Consider the following 10196-nt stretch of genomic DNA (forward strand, 5'->3'; position numbering starts at 1 on the left):
CGAACTAAATATTTATTGAAAATTTTCAACAACATCTGCATGTTTTCTCTTCTTTCAACATATGTAATATTAAACTTTTTCTTATTAAAATAAATGTTTAATAATAGTTTTGGATAAACTCTTTCCAGAAGCATTAACAAATGAGAAATAAAATATTCAATAAATAATATTTCTCTATAGAGGATATGTCAAATGTTGCTAGTGTGCTGTCGAATAGTAAAATCTGAGGGCTATTGAGAATGTGGGAGAATAACGTGATTCCTGAAACAATCAAATGGGTGACTGATTGTGGGCATGAACTCTAGCAGGGTTATTTGCCATGCCCTTTTTCCATCGGTACAGATATCCTTTGATTTACACACTTTTCAAGTTTTATGCCTAATGAGCTTGTATCCAGGTGCAGGACCATTTTTAACCAGGAATATATTTATCACTGTGACATGAAACTATTGGAAGATCGTTTTATCCTGAGATTAAAGTTCATAATCCTTACTCAGGCCTGTGTGCGGGAGGGCGGGGTTTGCGGGCGATCGGGTTGGACAACGACAGTGTGGGGGCATCGGCTCTCGCTACAGGGCGGCATCTCGGCAGATCAGCGGCCCCATCACCGTGAGTCGCGGGTCAGCCTGCGGCAGGGAGGGGGAGTGGGCAACGGTCCTGGCGAGGTCAGGCCCCTCCTGAGTTTCTGCCAGACCCCCCTTGACCTGATGAGTTTCTCCCGGACCCCCCTTGACCTGCTGAGTTTCTGCCGGACCCCCCTTGACCTGCTGAGTTTCTCCCGGACCTCCCTTGACCTGCTGAGTTTCTCCCGGACCCCCCTTGACCTGCTGAGTTTCTCCCGGACCCCTCCCCTTGACCTTCTGAGTTTCTCCCGGACCCCTCCCCCTTGACCTGCTGAGTTTCTCTCGGACCCCCCTTTGACCTGCTGAGTTTCTCCCGGATCCCCCTTTGACCTGCTGAGTTTCTCTCGGACCCCCTTTGACCTGCTGAGTTTCTCCCTTCTGGTGTTTTTACGAGAACCACAGACTTTCGCTCATACATTGATGAGGGTGATCAAGGGCCAAACATTGTCAGGTACCTCTCTGCTGGATAAAGGATACGGTTTAACCCGCTGAGTTTCTCCAGTGTTGGGTTTTCACAAGGTAGAGTCAAAGGGCCGAAGGGCCTGTTTCTGGTCTGTAATGTTCTACGGACCCTGCTCTTCTCTCCGTGCCGGTGTCCCAGGACCTTTCCAGGGCAGTCTCCGCACTCAGGACCATGCTGGGATCCCAGTCAGCGGTGGAGGAGCAGGTGAGCGCGGCTAATCCCGATCCAGCCCACGCCACTCCCAAGATTGGCGGGGGACTCCACCCTACCTGCCCGACTAGCCTCGCGCTCCACGTGTACTCCGGGCACCTGCCGCTGGTCCGGTGGGAAGGCACCCCCATCGCCCGGCGGGGAGCCCCAATCTTCCCTCCGGCGTCCCCACTCCATCTGCAGCTCCAAGAAACGCTGTGCCACTGGGGTTCCGGGCGCTGGGAAGCGGCCTTGGCTTCCCCTGACACCGGCCAGGCCGTGCTGCGGTGGGGGTGGGTGGGTGGGGGGACACGACAGCGTGTTTATAAAACCACCCACCACTACTTTTCAAGGACCAGGATTTTTCTCTCTCTCTCTCACCCTGGGACAAAGCGGTTACTGTGCATGCGCTATACTGGCGCGGCGACCAGTGGGCCACCTCTAATCCATTTTTGATATGATCTTGCGGGCCAAATATAATTATAAATTTGGCCCCCGGGCCAGAGTTTGACATGTGTGCTCTAGCCATTGGATTATTTTCCCCTTGGTGCCCACTGACTTCAGTATTATCGGAGTTCCTTGATGCCACACACCAGCTTTGATATCAAAGGTAGTTACTCTTGCCTTACTCACTTCATTGTTGGGACCTCCCATTCCTTTCCTGTTTTTATATAATCTGATCCTTGAAGACGTGCAACAAAACTTTTGATTCCACCACATCTGTGAAATTGTGTGAAAAGTCATTGTGTTGTGGGGGGCGGGGGGGAAGCAATGCTTTTTTTTTAAATATTTTATTTAGGGCAGGCAATGCTTGACTATTCACCTGACATGTGGACAACTTCCTTAAATAGTCAGGAATGCATTGTTTGTTGCATTTCTGACCTGCTGAAGAGAGGCAATTTCTCCAGAATCAGAGGTGGTTGGTAGATGCCTCTGTCCGGTGGACTCTCTGTCCGTACCGTTACACTCTAATCTGGCTGATCAATGTGTGCACCTTTCCCAAGGAGAATGAATGACTAGGCATCTTCCAGCAGCTCCCAATGCTGGGTAGGGGGTACCTCAGTGCCAGCGGCACTGACGGAATGGCTTTGATGGATGGTGACCCTTTGGGTTTCTGTCACCTGAAGAGATGTTGACAGACAGTCAGATTAAAAAGGTATCAGGGTAGGAGAGGAAAATGGTGCCATGATCTTGTTGAATAATGGAAGAGGTTTGAGGCACTGCTGTACTTGCATCAGGGATTGCCAGAGAGCTGAGAAACCTGCAGAAGTGTGTGTTGCACTAGTGGACACCATTAGATTCCTTTGGAGCAGCACAGATGGCAGGGCAGAAGGCATCACTGTCAATTTAGACGAATATCAACACTAGGAACTTTGACTTTCATGGGACTGCACAGATTAGCCCTGGTGTCAGGCTGGAATATCTGCCTCATAAGATTAAAATGAGACAGACCACACAACATTGACTTTGGAATGAATTCAAACACACTCAGCTCAGGCAAGCTGTAAAGTCCCCCTCGTGTCTATCTGGAGATGTGCCAAGCTTGGAAGAGCTGTCCCACAGACTAGTCAAACAACATCCTGAAATGGTTGTGCTTACAGAATCGCCTTTCAAGCAATAATCCAAGCCCATCCATCATCTTTCTTGTCTAACTGATCATCCTATTCACTAGAGGAGCCAATCTAGTGTACTTTAGGGGAAAGAACCCAACATGGACTTGATATCAAAGAAACTTTCTCATATCAGGTCGAACAATGGCAAGGTTGTTGATTGCAACCTGGATCCAAGCATGACCTTGGCAGCAAGGGCACAGATTAATTTTTAGGAGGTGTTTCTAAAATTCTTGATCAATACTGGCTCGGTAACACCTCCACTTCAACGACAATTTCAGTTCATGCAGTTCCTTTAATTATCACAACAAATTGCATTGTGATATTGTCATGTATTGTGCAGAGAGCTCTGACATTTGTAGAACTAGAAGAATGTGATGGTTGGAAAACTCAGACCCTGGGGACTTTGATACTGAGAATTTTAAAAGGAAGTGGTGGCTTAACTCTGAATCAATTAAGTTAATTACATGGAGGCGGTGAGTGATTGAGACATGATCCAACTTGGAACATGGCAGCAGGCATTCCAATCACAGAGTGGACTGATGGAGGCCAGCAGGAAGTGCAAGTGAACAGCGAAGAGTTGGTTTTGTGGTGAAGGTTTATGTCTTGAACCAGATACAGTGTTATGGGGTGATGTTGAAAAAGTATTTGACCTCCAGAGAGACTGAACAAAAAAAAATCTAGGATTTCTGCTTGATATAAATCTGGGGTAAAATTACTGGAATAGAGTGGGAGATCTAAGGATCTTAACTCAAAGTCACTTCAGTTTTTTTTTCAGAACTAGTATTGTTGGTGCATTACAAACTCTTGAATCCAAAGCTCTGTCAGCGGATAAATACTTCTATTTCTCATTATGTCTCTTGGGTTTTCTTATTATTTTGCAAATGAACAAATTGCTTCAATTTAAAAATGAAAGTTGTATCATGATTGACATTCCACAGATTTTAACTTCTGAAATGGATGTTTAACTTCTGCATCGAGAAACAGAATATAATTTTCCAGCATAGCTCCGTGTTCTGTGGTGATTCAGAGTATTTTTTCTGACTGTATTCAGTATCCAGCTCTTTGGCTTGTGACAGAATATAGATATGTTTTTGGGAGATAAATTGGGGCAGGTTTGTTAGTGTAGGTCACATACAAACACTTTAAAACAGATCTTATTTAAAATACTGGAGCTCTGCCCCATGTCGGGGCCAACAGTCTTTGCAGAAGCTTTGGAGAGTGCCCAAGAGACTTCACTAATGGATTGTTGTTTACAAAAAGGCAACAGATGAAAGAGCTTGTCAGAGCCGCAGATTGTCAGCAGGGGAACTTGCTGTTCAAAGAGGGTCATGTGGTTTTGCAAGCAGAGAGGATCCAACAGATTTTTCTCTGTGTGTATGTGTGAGAGAGAGAGACAGAAAGAGACATACACACAGAAAGCAGTGTTACAGTGAGCAGCAGCAACTGGGACTGGAACAGGACAAGCTGACAAGCTTGTGGAAAACCCCATTTTGGAAGATGGGTTGTGAGGGCTTAGTTCAGCCTGGTCAAAACCTTTGTGGTTCATGCAAGAAGAGAGGACTGGCTGTCAAATGTTTCACTTGAAATAAGAGAAACAAAAACAAACTCTGTGGTGACCTGAAAGAAAGAGGTTATCCTTTGGAGTATCCTGAGGGGGCAAGAGACTGAAGTGGATGATTAAAAAGGAATCAGTTGTGGGTGTCCTGGAACAACAAATCTCTCTCTGAAAACCGACAAGAACCTTCCTGAGCAGTAACCATTTACCTTTCAAGCACCCAAGCCTAGTGAACTTTATAAATGTAAAATTCTGTGCACAGTATAAGAGTTGCCTGCAACCAGTGAACGGAGGAATGAGAAGTGAGATTGGACTGTGAATCAAAGAACATATCTGAACTTACACACACACATTACATACACGTGTGCTTAGAATTAGAAGGGGGTTAAGTTAGGTTAGTTAAGGCAATAGTGATAATTTAAAGTGTGATTCTGTTTTCATGTTTAAAGATCATTAAAAGCAACTTTTGTTGAAGTAACCATTTGTCTTGGTGAATATCTATTGCTGCTGGGTTTTGGGGTCCTCTGGGCTCATAACAAGTTTGTTGAATGACAGTCCTATGTAATCCATCTCAGATGATCCAACACCTTTCCTTTTACACTTGTCCCCACCTTGCAGATCTTGGTCCTTACCTTCTACCAACCCATCCCTCATGCTGGTAATTTGATACAATTCCTGATTTCTTGTTTCTCAGATTAAATGGTAATGCTGCTGCTACATTTGTGAAGCCTACATCTGTTCGCAAAATCCATTTGAAGTGGTTAATTGTGTTCATTTTAGGCCAAACCTTGTCTGGAACAGAAAGAATGCAACAGAAAGATCAGACCAATCTCAATTGTGTGCAGTAAAGAGATTCACATTAAAGTTCGATGCTGGTTCATTTCATTCTTGCTCATCAGAGTCACTGGTTGAGGGTGTAGCTTTGAAAAGCAAGTCAAGTATTACTTTTATTACAATTTGCCAGATATCCTCACATGGTCAGTAACTTAACAGAGGGTTCATTTGTAATCAAGAAAAGGAATTGCAGATTGATATGTGGCTGTTGTCTGAGGTTTTTGTCTCTGGAGAGGTTTGCAGCCGACAATTTTACTTACTCAACAGTGAAAAGTCAGAGAACAGCTGGGCAACTGAATAGAGCAGACAATATTGGAACTTGACAAGTGTTAATCAGTACCTTAACAATGTCTCCGGTTTTAGTTGAGAAAAGTGAAAATTCAATGCAGCTTTCTTTAAATAGCAAAACAGTTCAAAGTATAGTAAAAACCCCTGTTATCTTGAATTCAAGCAACTGGCAGCCTCAAGCAACCGGCAAAAAAATAGTGGGAAATAAATAGGTAAAAAATGCAAAAGTTTAAAATTGCACATCTCGCCATTAGTTCACCAACCATGCAATCTCAGGCAACTGGAAAATACACTATTCTGGCATATTCCAGGGGTTTTTATGTATCTGACAGTCCTGCAGTCACGCTTTGTTAAACAGCATTTCAAAGTTTTAGGTTTAGAAAGCAAAAATAACTGACAATTCCACAAAAAATGGAATTCACTGTATCTAGAGTTGACAAATTGAAGATCCCTGTTGCACCTCATGGAAAATAAGATTGGTCATTCATCATCTCATGAAGGAATGGTGCAGCTGAGGGTGATTTCCAGATCAAGGTAATGGCAGTAAAGGAAGTGCCTTGGGTTAGGATTTGGAAAGCACTCATGTTATCAGGAGAAAGATGCAGGGAGATCGGGGTCTCTTCACTGAATCATCTTCATGGGAAGGGGATGGTTTCCAGTGCTACGATGTGGAGAATCATGAAGGAAATGAGGCAAAATGTGTATTTTGTGAATGGGGCCAAAATAACTAAATGAAGGAAGACAATGTTCCATTCATCTCCTTATTCTCTCCAGTGAGCTCAGTCATGGGTGATTTGCAGCTCAAATTTACTCACCAGAATTTTTTTGTTATTGAAGAATTCCAGACAGAACCCCAGACTCTGTCTCCTTACCTTGTCTTTAATATTATGGCGATTATCAGCTCTTAAATTCCACCATTGTGGATTGGAAGCCAATACAGCAAGTTTCCTGTTTCAACAGCAGCGTGCTCAGATTTTTCCCCTTTCTCGTGCAGAGCTTTGAGAGATTGAAATTGCTAGTTCTAGGCTCTTTGGATATTTTTTTTTACTTAATTGCACCTACTCTGGTGATCAATTGCCTGCAGGTATGGATTTCAGCAAAACATTTCTCCTCTTTGTTCATTCCTCACCCATCCCTTGAAACAGAGTGGCTTCTTTGGCCATTTTCTTGAGGGCATTTAGGGGTCACCCGCATTGTGTGGGCCTGGGGTCACAAATAGACCAGGTTAAATTAAATTTAGATGTACAGCCATGAGCCACTGCATGCTTCAAATAGTGAGAGGAAAGTGGAGCACCCGGAGGAAACCCACGCAGACATGGGGAGAACTTACAAACTCCTCGCAGACAGCGTGGGATTCAATCCTGGTCCCGACCGCTGCCCTATAACAGCATTGAGCTAACCGCTACGCTAATCGTGCTGCCCTCTAATGGTTGCAAGAGAACATCGATTTCCTCCTACTCAGGGCTCCACAGGTCGTCATTGAGCCAGGTGGTCTTGTCCCATTCCCTGCACTTTAAAGTTGTTTCACCTCCAACTTCATCCAATTTTCTGTGTAGCTCATTGACCTGAATATTAACTTTGTTTCTCTCCCCACAGGCACTGCCTGGTTTGTTGTTTTAGATTTTGCCAACACTCAGGATCACTTGTCCCAAAGTTAGTATTTTTTTGCTTGTTCTATACTCTTTCAATCACAATTCGAATTCCTGACCTACGATGGTGGGATTTGAGCATATCTCCAGATTGTCAGGTACAGAAGCAACACTTTACCCTAGTATATTTTTTTAATCTTTGAACTCTTACCCTACAGTAATTTGGATTACCCTGCCATAAGAAATGTGATTTCCTCAGTACAAGATTGAAACAGTCATGATATTCTTGTTTTAGATCTGCACAATGTTATCAACTTTTCACATTTTTGGAAATAATCTCCACCCCATGATGACCTCCACCTTCCTGTCTTGCAAGCTTGTCTCCCTTCCTCCATTTCTGTAGCTCGTGAACATGTTCCAGACCTCCCCCTCCCCTTTCCCTCCAATACAGTAACACCATCTTGGTCAGACCCCATCTGGAATACTGGGAGTAGTTTTGGCTTCTTGCCCCGGAAGAATATATTATGTTTGGAATGAGTACAATGCAGATTTACCAGCAGAGTGCCAGAACTAAATGGGTTAAATATGATCTCCTTGCTCATGGGATCACACTTAAGTGTTTTCTCCTAGTAGTAAAGATATTTAAATTTAACATTCCCTAGTTAAAAACTGATCATTCAAAGCTCAGACCACACATAGCCAAAAATCTATCACATAAATCAGGACTATGTTTAAAACTCTCTCCTCCCTGTTGCCACCATCCCAATAATCCTTTTTTTTTAATGTATAGGAAGAAAGTGTATGACACTCAGAGAAAGCTGGAACAAAATATTTATCAATCCTCATCCACTTGTTGACAACAGTTGCCATGTGTCTTAATCACTTTGAGTGTGGTTGCTGTGAGCTCAGTTTACTTGATGTGTGAAACAAATATTTTCTGGCAGCTGCTTTAAAAAAATTGGACTTAATCCAGCCAGTGTACTCTTTCTCCCCAAATTCAACAATGTCTGAAATACTCCAGAATGATTGCCAAATAACACTTAGCTAGGGAGATGTTTAATAATGCTTTTATTTTAAGCCATAAACCAAATTGTATGCGAGCTGAACTATGCAATGTTTGTTGATGGACCTGAAGAAAATCAGTACATTTTTGGAATGGATCATAATTGGAATCATATTCATCTGCTGGTTTAGTGAGGTTATCAAACCCCATATTGAAACAGAGCTGTATTGTCAGAGGTGCCATGGATTTTAAGGAAATCTTAAATGTTCAAGTTTCCTTTTATAGTCATGTAATAATATATAAAAATTATTAATACATTTGATTAGAATAAGGCAAGAAATAAATGAATGTATCGGGGGAAAAAAGCAGGTATCACTGAGGACACCATTAGGTAAAAATGTACTACTGCCTATGAATCTGGGCAACAATATATTAACATAACATAACATAACAATTACAGCACGGAAACAGGCCATTAGGCCCTTCTAGTCCGCACCGAGCCAAACACCCCTTTCTAGTCCCACCTCCCTGCACAATGTATTGAATAGCTAATGGAATTTTCTTTTGTTTTCTCCACTTAAGATTGTTTTTAAGAGAAAGACAGGCTCAAAAACTTGGCCCCACCTGAAATTATTGAGCTGGGGAACACACCTAAAGTTATATCTAAGATGTACTTTGCTCTCCAAAACGAAAGTGCAAAACCAGGTTTACAGAGATTGAGAGAGAGATGGGAGTCAGATTTAGGAGTTGCAATAAAATAGAAAGGTGTTGATTGGTGTTTGATGTCAAATTATAAATGCAAGATACAGATGACTACAATATAATTTTCTACACCAATTATACTTCACACCACAGAAATTACATAAACCAAAATTGAAAATATTGGAGGTGTGTTTTAGATGTGGAATAGAAATAGGAATGTTTGTACATGCTATGTAGTCGTGTGTGAAGGTGTGACCTTTCTGGCAGGATATTACTGAAATACTAACAAGGGTGGCCTTTGCAGACAATGCGGAGTTTTAGCTTTTGGGCAATTTTATTGAAATAAAAATTCCAAATTTTATTTGTTAAAATAGCTTTAGCTGTTGCTAAGAAATGTATTGCGATTACTTGGAAATCTGACTCTCCTCTATAGGTGGAAGACAGAGATGAACAGTTGTATACCTATGGGGGAAAAAAACCCACATATAATCTAAAGAACAAATATGATGTATTTATAAAATATGGCAAGCATATTTGGACTATATTATAAAAAAATTAAAAGGTAGTTTAAAAATAATAACAAAAGGTGCTATTATAAAAATATGTGATCTCCCCAGGGAAGATATTCTTTTTTAAAATCCAACTGTAAGCCCTGACAGTTACTGATTTATACCCCTGCGAAGGGGTTGTTGTATTTTTTTTGTGTTGTAAGAAAAAGTTATATATTTGTATATTTTGAAAACAGAAAGTTTTTATATGTATATTTTAAAAAAATTCAAAGAATAATATGTAAAAATGTAACATCGATGCTATGCTGAAACTTAAGCCTAGCTTAAAGTTTCTTATGAAAGAATAATGTCCAAGTTTGAAGTACATGGCAATGGGGTAGAGTATTTGCATCGATTAAAATTGGTTGCAGACAAGAAACAGAAAAGGAATAAACGTGTCTTTCTCAGAGTGGCAGATGGTATCTGGAAGAGATCAGCTTTTCATTATATGTTTCAAAGACCTTGGATAAAAAAACGGAATGTAATACAATAAATTGGGTGGGATGATGAATTGTGAGGGGGATACAAAGAGGCTTCCATGGAATGTGTACAGAGTGAATGGGTAGACATTGGTGATGGAGTACAACATGGATTAATTTAGACATATACATTTTAAATTTCTTTAAATTGTAGGCATTTCAGCCCACAAGTCCGTGCTGCCCAATTTACACCCAATTAACCAACAACCCCGGTACGTATTCCCAAAACCGAGGCAAACCATGCGGACACAGGGAGAATGTACAAATTCCTTACAGAGAGCACAGAATTCGAACCCCTGTCCCAATTGCT

Source organism: Narcine bancroftii, chromosome 7 (assembly GCF_036971445.1).
Source record: "Narcine bancroftii isolate sNarBan1 chromosome 7, sNarBan1.hap1, whole genome shotgun sequence".
NCBI classification, from domain to species: domain Eukaryota; kingdom Metazoa; phylum Chordata; class Chondrichthyes; order Torpediniformes; family Narcinidae; genus Narcine; species Narcine bancroftii.